At 43.2% G+C, this 20,596-nt stretch overlaps 1 protein-coding gene across 1 annotated transcript in view; it reads right to left on the bottom strand.

The window, feature by feature from the left end:
• Positions 1 to 20,596, bottom strand: part of DNAH17 (dynein axonemal heavy chain 17) — a 160,970-nt gene that overhangs the window by 113,180 nt on the left and 27,194 nt on the right. The window lies entirely within an intron of this gene.

Raw genomic sequence — 20,596 nt, 5'->3', positions numbered from 1 at the left:
GACAAATATCATTATGATATCACGTATATGTAGAATCTAAAAAAATGATGCAAATGAACTTATTTACAAAAAGAAATAGACTCACAGACATAGAAAACAAACTTATGGTTACCAAAGTGGGGAGGGATAAGTTTGGAATTTGGGATTAACAGATACAGATTACTATATATAAAACAGATAAACAACAAGGACCTACTGTATAGCACAGGGAACTATAATATCTTGTAATAACCTATAATGGAAAAGAATTTGAAAAAGAATAGATATATCTATAACTGAATCACTTTGCTGTACACCTGAAACATTTTAAATAAACTATACTTCAGTAAAAAATTATTTTAAAAACTTACTAGAAAGCTATGGTAATTAGGACCGAGTGTGGCTGCTGTAAGGACAGATCAATGGAATAGAACTGATGAGTCCAAAAAGAAACACATACATTTATGGGCAACTGATTTTAGACAAGGGTACAAAGACAATTCAATTGGGAAAAGAAGAGTCTTTTCAATAAATAGTACTGGAACACATGCGAAGGAATGAAGTTGGACCCTCATCTCACACCACCTAAAAAATTAACTAAAAAATGGATCAAAGACCTAAATATAAGAGCTAAAATTATAAAACTCTTAGCATAAAGCATAGGAGTAGATCTTTATAACCTTGAATGAAGCAATGGTTTCTTATATATGACACCAAAAGCATAAGTGACCAAAGAAAAAGACAAATTAGGCCTCATCAAAATTAAAAACTTTTAACAAAACTTAAAGTCAGCAGAAGGAAGGAAATAATAAATATCAGAGAGGAAACAAAATAGAGATTAAAAAATAGAAAAAAAAAGCAATAAAACCAAGAGCTGGTTCTTTGAAAGGATACACAAAATTGACAAACCTGTGGCTAGGCTTACCAAGAAGAAAAGAGAGAGAACCCAAATAAACAAAATAAGAAATGCAAGAGGAGAAACATCAACCGATATTGGGGGGAAAAAACCCATAAGAGAATATTATGAACAATTATTGGCCAAGAAACTGGACAACCTAGAAGAAATGGACAACTTTCTGGAAACATATAGCCCACCAAAATTGAATCAAGAAAAATAGATAATTTGAACAGACAAATCACTAGAAATGAAATAGAATATGTAACCAAAAATACTCCCTACAAACAAAAGTCCAGGACCAGATGGCTTCATATGCGAATTCTACCAAACATTTAAAGAGGAACTTTTACTAATCCTTCTCAAACTCTTCCAAAAGACTGAAGAGGAGGGAATACTCCCAAAGGCATTCTATGAAGCCACCATCACCCTGATACCAAAACCAGACAAAGATACCACCAAAAAAGAAAATTATAGGCCAATATCTTTGATGAGTATAGATGCAAAAAATCTCAGCAAAATATTACCAAACCAAATACAACAATACATAAAAAAGATCATACACCATGACCAAGTAGGATTCATCCCAAGTTCGCAAGGATGGCTCAACATATGCAAAAATCAATGTAATACACCACATCAACAAAAGAAAAGACAAAAACAACATGATCATCTCAATAGATGCAGAAGAAGCATTTGACAAAATTCAACATCCATTCATGATAAAAACTTTTACCGAAGTGGGTACAGAGGGACCATATCTCAACATAATAAAAGCTTTTTATGACAAACCCACAACCAATATAATACTCGATGGTGAAAAGCTGAAAGCCTTCCTGCTAAAATCTGGAACAAGGATGCCCATTCTCACCACTTCTCTTCGAAACAGTATTAGAAGTTTGAGACATAGCAATCAGATAAGAAAAAGAAATAAAAGGTATTCAAATTGGAAGGGAAGAGGTAAAGCTGTCCTTACATGCAGATGGCATGATACTATACATAGAAAACCCTAAAGACTCCACACAAAAACTACTAGAACTGACAACTGAATTCAGCAAGGTAGCAGGACACAAGATTAACATACAGAAATTGGTTGCATTTCTTTAACAATGAAATATCAGAAAGGGAATGTTTAAAAAAAAGAAAACTTTTAAAATCACACCCCTCAAAATAAAATACTTAGTGCTAAACCTGACCAAGGGGGTTAAAGACTTATATGCTGAGAACTGTGAAACATTAATAAAAGAAATTAAAGATGATTCAAAGAAATGGAAAGATATCCCATGGATTGGAAGAATTAATATTGTTAAAATGGCCATACTACCCAAAGCAATATACAGATTTAACACAATCCCTATCAAATTACCCATGACATTTTTCACAGAACTAGAACTAATAATCCTAAAATTTATACGGAACCATAAGAGACCCAGAATTGCCAAAGCAATCCTGAGGAAAAAGAACAAAGCAGGAAGCATAACCCTTCCAGACTTCAGACAATACTACAAAGCTACAGTAATGAAAACAGTGTGGTATTAGCACAAAATAGACATACAGATCAATGGAACAGAATAGAGAGCCCAGAAATAAACCCACACACCTATGGTCAATTAATCTTTGACAAAGGAGGCAAGGATATAAAATAGGAAAAGACAGTCTCTTCAGCAAATGCTGCTGGGAAAGTTGGACAGCTGCATGTAAATCAATGAAGTTAGAACACACCCTCACACCATGCACAAAAATAAACTCAAAATGGCTTAAAGACTTAAATATAAGTCATGACACCATAAAACTCCTAGAAGAGATCATAGGCAAGATATTCTCCGGCATAAATTGTACCAATGTTTTCTTAGGTCAGTCTCCCAAGGCGATAGAAATAAAAGCAAAAATAAACAAATGGGACCTAATCAAACTTAAGTGTTTGCACAGCAAAGGAAACCATAAACAAAACGAAAAGACAACCTACAGAATGGGAGAAAACATTTGCAAACGAGGCAACCAACAAGAGCTTAATTTCCAAAATATACAAACAGCTCATACGGCTCAACAACAAAAAAAACCCCAACAACTCAATCGAAAAATGGGCAGAAGACCTAAATAGACACTTCTCCAAAGAAGACAGAAAGATAGCCAATAGGCACATGAAAACGTGCTTAATATCACTAATTATTCAAGAAATGCAAATCAAAACTATAATGAGGTATCACCTCACACTAGTCAGAATGTCCATAATTAAAAAGTCTACAAATAAAAAATGCTGGAAGGGGTGTGGAGCAAAGGGAACCCTCCTACACTGTTGGTGGGAATGTAAGTTGGTGCAGTCACTATGGAAAACAATATGGAGGTTCCTCAGAAAACTAAAAATAGTATTACCATATATGATCCAGCAATCCCACTCCTGGGTATATATCCAGACAAAACTATAATTCAAAAAGACACATGCACCCCTATGTTCATAGCAGCACTATTCACAATAGCCAAGACATGGAAACAACTTAAATGTCCATTGACAGATGAATGGATAAAGATGTGGTACATACATACAATGGAATACTACTCAGCCATAAAAAAGAACAAAATAATGCCATTTGCAGCAACATGGATGCAACTAGAGATTATCACACTAAGTGAAGTAAGTCAGAAAGAAAAAGACAAATACCATACGATATCACTTATATGTGGACTCTAAAATAAGGCACAAATGAACCTATCTACAAAGCAGAAAGAAACTCACAGACATAGAGAACAGACTTGTGGTTGCCAACGGGGAGGGGTTTGGGGAGGGTTGGACTGGGAGTTTGGGGTTAGTAGATGCAAACTGTTACACATGGAATGGATGGACAACAAGGTCCTACTGCATAGCACAGGGAACTATATTCAATGTCCTGGGATAAACCATAATGGAAAAGAATTTTAAAAAGAATGTGTATATATGTATAACTGAGTAACTTTGCTATACAGCAGAAGTTAACACAACATTGTAAATCAAGTGTATCAATAAAAGAAGAATTAAAAACTTTTGTGCTTCAAAGGACACTATGAAGAAAGTGAAAAAACAGCCCTCAGCATGAGAGAAAATATTTGCAAATCATATAGCCGATAAGGGACTTGTATTCAAAAAATATATAGAACTCATAACACAATAATAAATACACAAACATAATTAAAAATGGGTCAAGGATATAGACATTTCTCCACGTAAGGCAGGCAAATGACTGATAAGTACATGAAAAGATGCTCAACATCATTAGTCTTCAGGGAAATGCAACTCATCAGGGAAATGAACTTACATGAGGTCCCTGGAGTAGTCAAACTCATAGAGACAGGAAGTAGAATAGAGGTTGCCAGAGGCTAGAAGATGGAAGCACGGCGAGTTAGTGTTTAATGGGGACAGAATTTCGGTTTGGGAAGATGAAAAATTTCCGGAGATGGACGGTGGTGATTGGTTACACCACAGTGTGAATGTACTTAATGCCACTTAAGAATGGTCAGAATGGTAACTTTTATTTTATGTATATGTAGTGTAAGCTCTGACAGTTTTTTTTTTTCTCTTTTTTGTGGTGCTAGCGCCTGAATTAAACTTTCATTGCCGAGGCATCCCCTTCAACACATTGCCAGCCGCGTGACCAGATCAAGAGCCAGGCCACCCCCCAAACTGAAGCTCCTTTGTTTTAGAGATCTTGGTTGATTTTAATAACTGACAATTTGGGCTACTTGTTTTTGGTTTTGTTTATTTTTTCTCTTCCTGCGCTTTAAATTCCCACTCTTATGTTTTAAGTTCACCAATAAAGAGTGAGCCCTCAGAACCCTAGGCCCCCACCCTCTACCCCAATAAAAGCACAAGCTCAGGTACACCCCCCCACACACACATGACCTCACTGTGTGCCCCCAGATGTGCTGTGTATGTAAGTAGTAAACTTACATACACAGGTCTTGGAAGTAGTAAACTTCTAATTCTTTCCAAGTTTCTGGATGGTTATTGCTGAAGGGCATCTTGCAATCACAGTAAGAACCACAGGGCTTTTCCAACCACAACACTGGTGGTTGATAGGCTAAGACCAGCACAACAGAGTCTATTTTACCACACACACAAATCCCCACTTCACTCTGAGACCCGGGCTCTCCTGCCACTTTTGTGCCTCCCCCTCCACATCCCAGACATCTGTACTCATGCAGGACTCTGGACTCTAGATCACTGTCAGGAGGCAGTCCCCTGCACCCTTATTTCCCACATCCCCTAGGGGACTTCAGGGACCACAGAGACAACCTCATCACTCCCTGGCCTCCTGGCTCCTCGGCCTCCTCAGTTGCTTCCAGCATGTTCATGCCCTGCTTTAATTTGTCCCTCCAGTTCCTGTGGGTGCCTCTGCTTGCCCTCCTCCATCATCCCCTGCTGTCTTCTCCTCCATCCCTCCCTCTCTCTGATTCCCAGGGCCATCGTGTATCACACTTGCACTGACCTTGCCACTGGTCCTTTCCTTACACCCCATGGTAATACTGACCATCTCCCTTTGTTGGACTGGTACCCAGGCTCAGTGCTGCTGGGGGGGGGGGGATCACACACCTGTACACTCACCTGATCTACACACTGCCAGGTTGCTGCTGGGTTGTTTTTGTTTTCAATTAACTTTTGTCAGCTCACTCTACTGTGCTCTAGGACAATTCCTCTGAGTCTTAATTTTTCTCAAGTCCCTGACCTTTCCCCTCCCCCCCAGCAGACAGTCTCACCTTTTACCTCAGGTAGAAAACTGGAACCATTGGAACCAACTTTCTAAAATGTCCACAATGAAACCTGATAAAACTGAGTTGTAGCCCTCTCTCGTGTAGGTGAACCCTTCTACCGTGCCCTGGGTCCCCTCTCCTCCTGCCCGTCCTCGTCTCTGCCTTGGAACCTCTTTCTGCCATCATCTCTGAGAAATGAACAAGCCGTTACCATCTTAGAAGAAAACCCTCCTCAAACTCACCCTGCCTTCTACTTCTACTCGCTTCGCGGCCACCCTTCTCTAAAGAATTGCCTGGAATGTCTGTATCCATCTCTTTCTCTCCGTGAAGACACTCACTTGGCTTTCTCTCTGTCCACTGTACTTGGGATGCGGGAGGAGCGGAACTGGGGGGAGGGACGTGTCTTTACTGGTTAGTCCAGATGGCGCTCAAGCCACTCTGCTCACACCCTACTGGCCCGTGCCTGGTCACACGGACACCTAGCTGCAAGGGAGGCTGGAATTGTAGTCTCTACCTGGCATCCACGTGTCCCCCAGACTTGGAGGGTTGGGTTTGTAAAGAAAAGGAAAAGGTTGCCCAGAATTCCAGGTCTACAAGGGTCAAGCCCTTAGCCACTGTAGCTGCCCACTGACTGCATGCCTGAGGGGCACTGAGGATGGAGAAAAACAGGAAGCATTCTGAGCTTTGGATACCTGCCCCTAGATAGTTAAGACGCATATCTAAAGAAAAATTTCAATCACCCCAGATTCTTGAATCTTCCCATATATAGAAAACTTCTAGAAAAACATTTTTTGTTGATATACTGCTCGATTCCTATAATACAATGCTATAAGGTGTGCCCTGAAAACAAATAAAGTGGTTGAAATCCAAAAAAAAAAAAAAGAAAAAAAAAAGAAAGAAAAGCACTAGAATTATTAACTTGAGATGTGACTGTTCGTTGTGATTAGGAGTCATCTTTTGATGTGACATGTTTATTCCAGCAAAAAAATTCATATACATCCTGGCTCCTCTCTTACCTCTTCAGAGCAGTTTCTCAGAGCCATCTGAGAGGCTGTCTCCCAGGTTATACTCAGCTGAATAAGACATTGAATAAACTCAACTCACAGTTCTTAAATTGTGTGGTTTTTTTTAAGTTGACATGTTACTAAGTGGATAAAGGGGATCTGTGGACAGTAACCAGTCTCCATCACGCTGGCCTAGAGCCATTCTCAGAGCTCAAGGTTACTATTTGGAAGTACCACCTCAAAGTCAGAGTGCACAAAACTGACCTCTCCCCCTCTCCCCACCTCCTCGCACACACCCCCACACCTGGTGTTCCTTAAGGCTTTGCTGACCCAGTGGATGACCAGCCAGCTGCTCAGGCACCAGAGGGGTCCTGGCTTCCACTGTCGACACCAGTCAATTCTGGCTTCTCAACGTCTCTGGACAGGTCCACCTTCCTCCATGGCTACTGCCCTCTGGTCCAAGCTGCATTACCCCCTCCCCAACCCTGGGGTCTACAAACACCCTCTCTCCTTCTCCACACCCACTCTCGTCCCAGCAGCACATCCCCCAGAGCATCTTTCAAAAGACAACTGTCGAGAGGGCAGACAGCAGAAGCAAGAAGAACTACAATCCTGCAGCCTGTGGAACAAAAACTACATTCACAGAAAGATAGACAAGATGAAAAGACAGAGGGCTATGTACCAGATGAAGGAACAAGATAAAACCCCAGAAAAACAACTAAATGAAGTGGAGATAGGCAACCTTCCAGAAAAAGAATTCAGAATGATGATGGTGAAGATGATCCAGGACCTCGGAAAAAGAATGGAGGCAAAGATCGAGAAGATGCAAGAAATGTTTAACAAAGACCTAGAAGAATTAAAGAACAAACAGAGAGGAACAATACAATAACTGAAATGAAAAATACACTAGAAGGAATCAATAGCAGAATAACTGAGGCAGAAGAACAGATAAGTGACCTGGAAGATAGAATGGTGGAATTCACTGCTGCAGAACAAAGAAAAAAGAATGAAAAGAAATGAAGACAGCCTAAGAGACCTCTGGGACAACATTAAATGCAACAACATTCGCATTATAGGGGTCCCAGAAGGAGAAGAGAGAGAGAAAGGACCCAAGAAAATATTTGAAGAGCTTAGAGTCGAAAACTTCCCTAACATGGGAAAGGAAATAGCCACCCAAGTCCAGGAAGTGCAGAGGGTCCCATACAGGATAAACCCAAGGAGAAACACACCAAGACACATAGTAATCAAATTGGCAAAAATTAAAGACAAAGAAAAATTATTGAAAGCAGCAAGGGAAAAACAAAAAATAACATACAAGGGAACTCCCATAAGGTTAACAGCTGATTTCTCAGCAGAAACTCTACAAACCAGAAGGGAGTGGCAGGACATATTTAAAGTGATGAAAGGGAAGAACCTACAACCAAGATTACTCTACCTGGCAAGGATCTCATTCAGATTCGATGGAGAAATCAAAAGCTTTACAGACAAGCAAAAGCTAAGAGAATTCAGCACCACCAAATCAGCTCTACAACAAATGCTAAAGGAACTTCTCTAAGTGGGAAACACAAGAGAAGAAAAGAACCTACAAAAACAAACCCAAAACAATTAAGAAAATGGTAATAGGAACATACATATCGATAATTACCTTAAACGTGAATGGATTAAATGCTCCAACCAAAAGACACAGGCTCTCTGAATAGATACAAAAACAAGACCCATATATATGCTGTCTACAAGAGACCCACTTCAGACCTAGGGACACATACAGACTGAAAGTGAGGGGATGGAAAAAGATATTCCATGCAAATGGAAATCAAAAGAAAGCTGGAGTAGCAATACTCATATCAGATAAAATAGACTTTAAAATAAAGAATGTTACAAGAGATAAAGAAGGACACTACATAATGATCAAGGGATCAATCCAAGAAGAAAATATAACAATTATAAATATATATGCACCCAACATAGGAGCACCTCAATACATAAGGCAACTTCTAAAAGCTATAAAAGAGGAAATCGACAGTAACACAATAATAGTGGGGGACTATAACACCTCACTTACACCAATGGACAGATCATCCAAACAGAAAATTAATAAGGAAACACAAGCTTTAAATGACACAATAGACCAGATAGATTTAATTGATATTTACAGGACATTCCATCCAAAAACAGCAGATTACACTTTCTTCTCAAGTGCACACGGAACATTCTCCAGGATAGATCACATCTTGGGTCACAAATCAAGCCTCAGTAAACTTAAGAAAACTGAAATCATATCAAGAATCTTTTCTGACCACAGTGCTGTGAGATTAGAAATCAATTACAGGGAAAAAAATGTAAAAAACACAAACACATGGAGGCTAAATAACACGTTACTAAATAACCAAGAGCTCACTGAAGAAATCAAAGAGGAAATGAGGGCTTCCCTGGTGGCGCAGTGGTTGAGAGCCCGCCTGCCAACGCAGGGGACACAGGTTCGTGCCCCGGTCCAGGAAGATCCCACATGCCGTGGAGTGGCTGGGCCCGTGAGGCATGGCCGCTGAGCCTGTGCATCTGGAGCCTGTGCTCCGCAATGGGAGAGGCCACAACAGTGAGAGGCCCACGTACAGCAAAAAAAAAAAAAACAAAAAACAAACAAACAAAGAGGAAATGAAAAAGTACCTAGAGACAAATGACAATGAAAACACGATGATCCAAAACCTATGCGATGCAGCAAAAGCAGTTCTAAGAAGGAAGTTTATAGCAATACAAGCCTACCTCAAGAAACAAGAAAAATCTCAAATAAACAATCTAACCTTACACCTAAAGGAACTAGAGAAAGAAGAACAAACAAAACCCAAAGTTAGCAGAAGGAAAGAAATCATAAAGATCAGAGCAGAAATAAATGAAATAGAAACAAAGAAAACAATAGCAAAGATCAATAAAACTAAAAGCTGGTTCTTTAAGAAGATAAACAAAATTGATAAACAAAATTGATAAACCATTAGCCAGCCTCATCAAGAAAAAAAGGGAGAATCAAATCAATAGAATTAGAAATGAAAAAGGAGAAGTAACAACTGACATCGCAGAAATACAAAGGATCATGAGAGATTACTACAAGCAATTCTATGCCAATAAAATGGACAACCTGGAAGAAATGGACAAATTCTTAGAAAAGCACAACCTTCCGAGACTGAACCAGGAAGAAATAGAAAATATAAACAGACCAATCACAAACACTGAAATTGAGACTGTGATTAAAAATCTTCCATCAAACAAAAGCCCTGGGCCAGATGACCTCACAGGTGAATTCTATCAAACATTTAGAGAAGAGCTAACACCCATCCTTCTCAAACTCTTCCAAAATATAGCAGAGGGAGGAACACTCCCAAACTCATTCTACGAGGCCACCATCACCCTGATACCAAAACCAGACAAAGATGTCACAAAAAAGGAAACTACAGGCCAATATCACTGAGCAACATAGATGCAAATATGCTCAACAAAATACTAGCAAACAGAATCCAGCAACACATTAAAAGGATCATACACCATGATCAAGTGGGATTTATCCCAGGGATGCAAGGATCCTTCAGTATATGCAAATCAATCAATGTGATAAACCATATTAACAAATTGAAGAATAAAAACCATATGATCATCTCAATAGATGCAGAAAAAGCTTTTGCCAAAATTCAACACCCATTTATGATAAAAACTTTCCAGAAAATGGGCATAGAGGGAACCTAACTCAACGTAACAAAGGCCATATATGACAAACCCAGAGCAAACATCATTCTTAATGGTGAAAAACTGAAAGCATTTCCTCTAAGATCAGGAAAAAGACAAGGATATCCACTCTCACCACTATTATTCAACATAGTTTTGGAAGTCCTAGCCATGGCAACCAGAGAAGAAAAAGAAATACAAACTGGAAAAGAAGAAGTAAAACTGTCACTGTCTGCAGATGACATGATACTATACATAGAGAATCCTAAAGATGCCACCAGAAAACTACTAGAGCTAATCAATGAATTTGGTAAAGTTGCAGGATACAAAATTAATGCACAGAAATCTCTTGCATCCTATACACTAATGATGAAAAATCTGAAAGATAAATTAAGGAAACACTCCCATTTACCATTACAACAAAAAGAATAAAATATCTAGGAATAAACCTACCTAGGGAGACAAAAGACCTGTATGCAGAAAACTAGAAGACACTGATGAAAGAAATTCAAGATGATACCAACAGATGGAGAGATATACCATGTTCTTGGATTGGAAGAATCAATATTGTGAAAATGACTATACTACCCAAAGCAATATACAGGTTCGATGCAATCCCTATCAAATTACCAACAGAACCAGAACAAAAAATCTTAAGATTTGTATGGAGACACCAAAGACTCCGAATAGCCAAAGCTGTCTTGAGGTAAAAAAACGGAGCTGGAGGAATCAAACTCCCTGACTTCAGACTATACTACAAAGCTACAGTAATCAAGACAATATGATACTGGCACAAAGAAAGAAATACAGATCAATGGAACAGGATAGAAAGCCCAGAGGTAAACCCACACACCTATGGTCAGCTAATCTATGACAAAGGAGGCAAGGATATACAATGGAGAAAAGACAGCCTCTTCAATAAGAGAAAACTGGACGGCTACATGTCCAAGAATGAAATTACAACATTCCCTAACACCATACACAAAAATAAACTCAAAATGGATTAAAGACCTAAATGTAAGGCTGGACACTATAAAACTCTTAGAGGAAAAACACTCTTTGACATAAATCACAGCAAGATCTTTTTTGATCCACCTCCTAGAGTAATGGAAATAAAAACAAAAATAAACAAATGGGACCTAATGAAACTTCAAAGCTTCTGCACATCAAAGGAAACTACACACAAGACGAAAAGACAACCCTCAGAATGGGAGAAAATATTTGCAAACAAATCAACGGACAAAGGAGTAATGTCCAAAATATGCAAACAGCTCATGCAGCTCAATATTAAAAGAAGAAGCAACCCAATCCAAAAATGGGCAGAAGACCTAAATAGACGTTCTCCAAAGAGGACATACAGATGGCCAAGAAGCACATGAAAAGCCGCTCAACATCACTAATTATTAGAGAAATGCAAATCAAAACTACAATGAGGTATCACCTCACACCAGTTAGAATGGGCATCATCAGAAAATCTACAAACAACAAATGCTGGAGAGGGTGTGGAGAAAAGGGAACCCTCTTGCACTGTTGGTGGGAATGTACATTGATACAGCCACTATGGAGAACAGTATGGAGGTTCCTTAAAAAACTAAAAATAGAATTACCATATGACCCAGCAATCCCAATACTGGGCATATACCCAGAGAAAACCATAATTCAAAAAGACACATGCACCCCAATGTTCATTGCAGCACTATTTACAATAGCCAGGTCATGGAAGCAACCTAAATGCCCATCGACAGACGAATGGATAAAGAAGATGTGGTACATATATGCAATGGAATATTACTCAGCCATAAAAAGGAACGAAATTGGGTTATTTGTAGAGACGTGGATGAATCTAGAGACTGTCATACAGAGTGAAGTAAGTCAGAAAGAGAAAAACAAATATTGTATATTATCGCATATATGTGGAACCTAGAGAAATTGTACAGATGAACTGGTTTTCAGGGCAGAAATAGACACACAGATGTAGAGAACAAACATATGGACACCAAGGGGGGACAGCGGCGGGGGGTGGAGGTGGTGGTGTGATGAATTGGGAGATTGGGATTGACATGTATACACCGATGTGTATAAAATGGATGACTAATAAGAACCTGCCGTATAAAAAAATAAATTCAAAAAAACCCCACCAAAAACAAACAAGCAAAAAAAGACAACTGTCATGTCAACACAACACTTAAAACCCATCAACAGCTTCCTAGTGCTCCTAGGAGAAAATCCAAACAAACCTCGAGGGCCTTGTAGGACTTGGCCCTTGCTCACTCGCACCATTCCCCCAGTCTCGACCCGAATGCCCCATGCCCCAGCTGCGCTGGCTTCTTCCAGCTCCTCCAAGACACCCACTCACCAGAGGGGCTTCCTGCCCAGGATAGAATCCTGCATGCCTGCACACACACACCTACACATGCACACAAATACCTAATTCCTCCTCACCCTCAGCTGTGGCATCTTTCCCAGAAAGGGCCCCCCATGGACCGTTCACTCCCTCGGTCTCTGTTTGCTGAGCACCCAGCACTGCTCGCTGCATCACCACGACAGCTGCAATTAGGCACTAATTAGGCATCAGTTATCCACTTCCCCTCTTTCTAAGGCCCATCCCTTTTGATGAGCACTGCCACCCCAGGACCTGGTCCTGTACCAGGCCTGCGGCAGCCCTTCAATAAACATCACTGAGGAACAAAGGCTCTGACAAGTCCTGCTGCAAAGACTGTTTAACCTCAACTAACCCAGCATTTCCCCTAACATAGTTGAGCATGAAACCGTTCTTTCCTTTAAGCCCCATCACTCTTCCGAGGAACAGTTTGAAACTGTAGATCAAGGCTCTAGCTGCTCCAACTTCCACCAAAATTGTGCTCTCCGGGGTCTACGTGTGCCAAGACACAAAGGACCAAACATCAGATGGTGAAATGGTGGACATGGCAGGGAGTCGGGCAGACGTCCCCTTGGCCATGAAACCACAGGCTTGGGCTCAGGGTGGACGCCCTGCCTGGAGTAGAGAGACTCAGGAGTGACGTGGAGGAAGGTGCTTCCCAGTGGGTCCCACCTGAAGTCCCACCTGAGCAGAGAAGCCAGGGGAGGACCCCCAGGTTCTAGGTGGCACAATTAGCTTTCGCTATGTCCACACTGTGGGGGAAACAGAGGGCCCTTCGGAAATGCCAGGCGGTGTGAAACACTTCCTAACTGGGAAATGCATTTAGGGCCGAGCAGTGGGTGGCTGGCCACAGTCCCCTCTGCCAGCTGAGACACCTGGTTCCCTCATTTCCTTTGCTCTGACAGTCACAGCCATGGGGGATGCGCCGAAAGGCTCTCCCTCTACTTACAGTTCCCTGGGAGCTCTTCCTCCTGCCGAATTAACTTGGAAGACAAGTTTCCACAGACGTGACCCATCATTAAATACAACTGCAGGACGATTTTCCTCGGCTGGGGATGCTTGCGGTGGGCGGGAGACTGGGCCATCTGGGTCTCGTCACTGTCCCCACCACACGCAGCCTCCCTGTGTCTACTTTGGCGCTGCTACATGTCCTCAGGCTGAGTTCCCGGCAGAAGGGACAGCAGGACAGGCGGCTTTGTCCTCTGCCCAGCCGTGTCCTTGCCCCTGGCCTTGGGCACAAAGGGAGAGCAGAACCCCACCGGCCAGGCTGGCTCAGCAGGGGCCTCGGGCTTCACAAAGAAGGCAGGGTGGCCAGAGAGACGTCTCCGCCCGCAAAGTTTCCAGAGGTCACTGCCAGGCTAGGCACCCTGGAGGCCTGGGGTCTCTGTCTAGCAAGCCCCGGGGTGAGGCCCCACAAGGCACAGACGCGCCTGGAGTCCAAGCCAGCCAGGCTGGGAGGCTGGGAGGCTGGGTGGGTTAGCGGGAGGCTCTTGCAGCCAAATGCCTCTGCCTGCACAGGGCAGGGGACGGTGGGTAATGCTCCCATGAAAACAGGTGTTTGACAGACAGGCCTCGTGCTCAAAGGAGCCGCACGCTGGTTTGAGCGAGAAAGCCGGGTTTTATTCGGTCCTGTTGCGATAGAGGAAAAAGCTGTGCTCGTCTCCGAGGGCAGCAGAGACAGCTGGGGTAAACAGGCAAGGAGCAGTGAGGGCGTCCGTAGGGGGGAAATTACTAAAAGGAGACAACGGGAGGGGGATTCTTGCTAAAGGCAGGTCGAGGAGTAGACATCAAAGTGAGGATGAGGGGCTTGGTCTGATGGCAAGGGTGGGGTGACATAGCAGGATTCTCTGCCGAGACTGGCTTAGGCGGGCCCTGGACCGGCCCTGCCGAAAAGAGGGCTCAGGGGAACCTGTCTAAAGGATTGGTCAAGAAGAGCCCTTGCCCGGCTTCAGCCTGAGGAGGGGCTCTGAGTTTGGGGGGCAGGCAGGGTTGAGCCTCAGGCTCCAGACAGAGGGTTCCCTCACCATGGCTCCATCTGGTGGGAGGGGGAAACAAGATTTATCCTTCACACGTCCTGGAGGGTACAGGGCATGCCCAGGGCCACACAGCAAGGTGGTGGGGAGAGAGGTGACCCCAGGCTCTGCCTTTATTAGGGTCCGAGGGAGGCGTGTCTGGGGTTTCGAGGGGTCACTCAGGGGCTAACTGAAGCATAAGAGTGAGAATTAGGGCTCAGGAAACCGGAGGCCGGGTCACTCAGCACCTGGTTATCTAGGTCCTCCAGGGCCTCTGAAAGGGCAGCTTCGTGGTCGCGGGGGCCTGGATCCCTACCTGGCTGTTTTGCAGGTGGCTGTACCACGCAGCTGCCAACAGTTCGTTCACGACGGACGTCTTTTGAAACGGATGCCTCGGGAACCAAAACCTAACGTCAGGCGTTTACATTTCCGATTCATCTGGGGCCCGCGCCCTGTCCCTCCTGCCAGCTCCCTGAGTCCTTCAAAACTGCCGTGGATGGTGCCAGTACATCTCTGATGCGCGCTGGCCCTGGCCGCAGCCCAGCCGCGTCCCGGGAGCATCCCCGGCTGCCCCTCCCCCCATTCCCCTCCCCCATTCCCCTCCCCATCCTGCCACTCCTCTCATCACGCACACACTTAATTCATTCTTTATTCTAAGAATTGACGGCACCTGCAACCTGTGTTTTTATTAAATGTTAGATAAAATAAACTCTCTGTAATTTTCATTTTTAAAAATCGCTTCAATCAAGCCTTTTACTTTTTTCCCACTCTTTTGAATGTGGTTCTCACAGTAGCTCCCTGGGCCTACAGCATCAGCATATCTCATCTGGGAGTGTGTTAGTGATGAACATGCTCGGGCCCGCCCTGACCTGCTGAAGCAGGAAATATGGGGGTGGGGGGAGCCACCCGAATTTTAACAAGCCCCCAGGAGATTCTAATGCACGCTAGAGGTTGAGAAACACTGGTTTAGAGTAAAATTTTAGTCTCTGTTTCGAGTAAATTCACTTGAAGTTGCCAGCTATCCTTAGCTATCAAGCCCTCCTGTATTTCCTTTCTTTATGGTCATACACGTTTGAGGAGAACCCACCCTCAGGGCCTGGGTTCCCTTCAAGGAGCCCACTGGTTACACGAAGAGCAGGTGCTTCAAAGGCTACGGTTCTCCCCATGGCTGCAGAGTGGAATCACCTGGGAAGCTGCCCCAACTAAGGGTTCTGGCCCCACCCCCAGGCGGGCAGGGCCAAACGCCTGGATGTTCACATCTTCCCTTGGGTCTAAGTGTGGACAGGTGTGGAAACATGGCCCGGGAGGGGTCAGTGCCCCTCAGAGGAGAGTCTTGCCGCCCTTGGCCCATTGTAGCGGAACAGTCGCTGACAAACAAACTAGAAATTTGGGCAGATTCGACTCAGGGATAAACGCTGTCCATGCACAGCAGGGCGCGCGGCAGAACTACACCCGAGAGACCCGGAACTCAGAGCAGCTCTCACCCCAAAAACCTCACAGTGGAGCTCGTTCACCTTGACTGTCTCCCTCAGGGGACAGACCTTGGATGTCCCTTGCTGTCCTTCCAGGAGAGGTCCTGCAAGGCCCTAGGCCTCTGCCTCCCTGCCCCGCCCCTAACATCCTTTTCTCCACTAACTGCTCATCAATCATGCCGGCCACCTGGGCACACTTTGTATTGGGGGAGGGGGCGTTCAAGGACAGGCTGCCTTTAAGAGACCCAGCGTCCCTCCAATGGCTTCCAAAACGTTACAGCTCAACTTCTACCCAAGAAGTGGAAATAGAACTGGAAATCTTTTGTATTCTGGAAATAGAAAAGATTTCTTTCTTAAAAGTGCAAAGATCCCTTTTCTTTGGGATATTAAAAAAAATTAAACTGTGTTATAGAGTAGTCTCCTGTTCAATGACTTAGTTTATATTATCTCATACTGGAAAAAAATATCTCCAAGGTGAAAGTCAGGGGCCCTAAGTAATAAATGGGAATCAAAACAGTAGCAAAAAGCTGCGAAACAACGGCTTTACCACTGAAACAGCACCATTCCTCCCACACGCTCTGTGTTTCTACGGACCATCGGACCATCGTCCTGTTTGCCTGAGATTCAAGTTCAACTCCAGACTTCAGGGGAGGGAGAGAGATACCTGGGCCCTGGGAGATGGGCCTCTGCTGGAAGGCCTTCTCGGCTTTGTTTGTAAAACAAAACGTTCTTTGACTATAGTGAGTCAGGAAAGAAGAATTTGAAGGAGGTCTGGAAATGAAATTTCCTGCCTGCGGTTCGACTCAGCCCATCTGTCTCTAAATCTACCCCAAGGATATTCGTTGCACTGTGACCAGGCTGTCCCTGCACCCCCCAGACTCCTATGGTGTGGGCAGGTAATCTGGGAAGCAGGGCGGCTACCAGCACAGGCAGGGCTGCGGAGACGAGCCTTCGATTCTGCGGATGCCATCCCCAATTCCCCTCTGGTCTCTGCTGAGACTGGGGGATTTGGCATCTCCAGCCTGGCCTCCGTCCCCGAAGGCTTCTTAAGCAATAAGGCACTATAAATCTCAGTCCTTTTGATAGGGACAGAGTAAAGAGACAGAGTAGGTGATTAGTTAATCCCACTAAAGGATCATAAGTAAAGGAAAAAGTATGGGAGACCCCTGTAAGTTAATGATCGTTCAAGAAAGTAGGTTTGCTTAACCACAAAACCAAGCAGGCTTGCTTAGCAACAAAACCATGCAACAGAAGCATGAGACATGCCCCCAAACAATAACACAATGGTGGCATGAGACCCACATCATGCCCAGTGAGGTCAGTAAGTTAATGACTTTTAGGACATGGTCCTCTGCTCACACTAAAAGCAAAAATATAAGGAAAAGGTGACACTATACTGAAACCTGAGATGACATCATATTTTAGTATATGTTATCGCTCATTTCTATTGCACCATGACAGTGTCAGCTTGACCATGTAGGGACAAGAAAACTCCCCCACCCGACCTGGAGGAGGAACTGATGACAGAAGCGTGACGTCTACTCAAGAATGAGGAAGAAGGCGGTCTTTTTCCTCTCACCACTTTTCCTTTGATTATAAAAATGTAGCCACAAAGTTCTCGGTGCGGCACTCCCTTGCCTGACCGCTTATATCTCTCACAAGCGTCCTATACTAATAAGCTCTTTCCTAACCTGTCACCCTGCCTCTCGCTGAATTCCTTCTGCTCCGAGACAGAAGAACCTATGCACTACTGAGTACCGACCGAGACGCGTTCTGCTGGTTTCACTTTTATCTTTTGTGTCTTTCTTTGCTGGTGGGAAAGCACTAATAAGAATCCCGGGTTGTCAGCTGCCCCTGTGTGCCAGAACTTGAGACTTTCTGAAGGAAACCCAGGAAAGTCCCGGGAACACCCAGACCACTTGGTAACCTGGTTGTTGCCAGCAGAAGTGACACGGCTGCCTGGTTCCCGGGGACCTGTCAGGAATCCAAAAAAATTCCTTTATGGTTCTCAGAGGGGTCTGGAACTTTCTCAGGACCCCGCCCATTTTGTAATTAGTGGAGCCAAGTTTGGAATCTGATATTCCAATTCACCAAATGCTCCTGGCTTGGCCCCTCAAGGGACTACTTTAATCGTGAAGATTTATTTTAAGATCTTCAAACTCCAGAGCCTCCTACCTGAAGGGTGATCCCTTGACCAGACCACCTGGGAAACCGCTGGAAACAAAGACTCTCCAACCCCACCCTGTGGCTCCGTCAAAACCTAAATTTACCCCATCCTCAGGTGATTCAGGACAAAGCCCTGTTCCAGAGATGGGGAGATAGAAATGGGGTATGTGAGGGGGGTGGGGTGGGGCTGGAGCCATCTCCCCCACAGAAAAATGGTCTTAATGAAAGACACAAAAAAATGGTATATTTAACCTGGTGCAGCCATTATGGAAAACAGTATGGAGGATCCTTTAAAAACTTAAAATAGTGTTATCATATGATCCAGCAATCCCACTCCTAGGCATATATCCAGAGAAAACTCTAATTCAAAAAGATACATGCACCCCAATGTTCATGGCAGCACTATTTACAATAGCCAAGACATGGAAGCAACTTAACTATCCATCAACAGATGAATGGATAAAGAAGATGTGGTATATATATACAATGGAATATTACTCAGCCATGAAAAAGAATGAAATCATGCCATCTGCAGCAACATGCATGGACCTAGAGATGATCACACTAAGCGAGGTAAGTCAGACAGAGCAAGACAAACACCATATGATGTCACTTATATGTGGAATCTAAAATATGATACAGGGAATTTCCTGGCAGTCCAGTGGGTAAGACTCCGACTTCCACTGCAGGGGGCGCAGGTTCCATCCCTGGTTAGGGAACTAAGATTCTGCCAGCCACGTGGCACAGCCAAAAAAAAAAAAAAAAAAGAGTAAAATATGATACAAATGAACTTATTTACAAAACAGAAACAGACTCACAGACATACAAAACAAACTTAAGGTTACCAGAGGGGAAAGCATGGTGCGGGGAAGGGATAAATTAAGAGTTTGGGATTAGCAGATACAAACTACTATATATATAATAGATAAACAACAAGGTCCTGCTGTATAGCACAGGGAACTATATCCAGTATCTTGTAATAAACTATAATGGAAAAGAATATGCAAAAAAAAAAATAGTACATTTACCAGTGAGAACCTGCCCAAGCTAACCAAAACAGCAGGATCCTACGCTCTGGATAGAGTTTGTTTTTTCAGGTTTTGAAGGGCAGTTACATGTGTCTTTGAATAAAACCGAGAAAACAAATCAATTATTTAATTGATGATCTCTGACATGACAGAGAGAGATTTTTAAAAATTAACAGACTTTTTTGGGAGGAATTTTAGGTTTACAGAAAAATTGACCAGAAAGTACAGAGTTCCTATATGCCTCTTACCCTCTCACTGCCCCCTCAACCCCCTTTTTTTCCTATTATTAACATCTTGTATTCATGTGGGACATTTGTTACAATTGATGAGTCAATACTGACATAGTATTCTTAATTCTGAAGTCCGTAGTTTACATTAGGGTTCATCTTGGGGTTGTACATTCTATGGGTTTGGACAAATGTATGATGCTATGCATCCAGCACTATAGTATCATACGGAGTAGTTTCACTGCCTTAAATATCCTCTGTGCCCCACCTACTCATCCCTCCCTCCTCTGTAACCCTGGTAACCAGTGATCTATTTATTGTCTCCATAGTTTTGCCTTTTCCAGAATGTCCTGTAGTTGGAATCAAACAGTAGCCTTCTCAGATTGGTTTCTTTCACTTGGCAAAATGCATCGAAGCTTCCCTCCTCCATGTCTTTTTATGACTTAATATAGCTCATTTCTTCTCACCACTGAATAATATTCCATTGTCTGAATGTACCACAGTTTATTTATCCATCACCTACTGAAGGACATCTTGGTTGCTTCCAAATTTTTGTGACTGTGAATAAAGCTGTGATAAACATTTGTGTACTGGTTTTTGTGTGACTGTGTCTTCAACTCCTTTTGGTAAACACCAAGGAGTGGGATTGCTGGATTGTAAGAAACCGCCAAACTCTCTTCCAAAGTGGCTGCGCCGTGTTGTATCCCCACCAGCAATGAATGAGAGTTCCTGCTGTTCCACATCCTCCCCAGCGTTTGGTATTGTCAGTGTTCTGGATTTGAGCCATTCTAATGTGCGTGTAGTCATGTCTCATTGTTGCTTTAAGTGCCTCTTCCCTGATGACATATGATATGGAGCATCTTTTCATGTGCTTATTTGTATCTGTGTATCTTCTTTGACGAGATGTCTGTTTAGAACTTTGGCCCAGTTTTTAGTGGGGAGGAGAAATCTTTTAAAACATGATATTAAAAAAATCCACAGCCACACAGTATATGATTCC

This window comes from Monodon monoceros, unplaced genomic scaffold (assembly GCF_005190385.1).
Source record: "Monodon monoceros isolate NGI ecotype Baffin Bay Population unplaced genomic scaffold, NGI_Narwhal_1 Super_Scaffold_9, whole genome shotgun sequence".
Classification (NCBI taxonomy): Eukaryota; Metazoa; Chordata; class Mammalia; order Artiodactyla; family Monodontidae; genus Monodon; species Monodon monoceros.
This window is presented reverse-complemented; position numbering and strand designations above follow the sequence as displayed.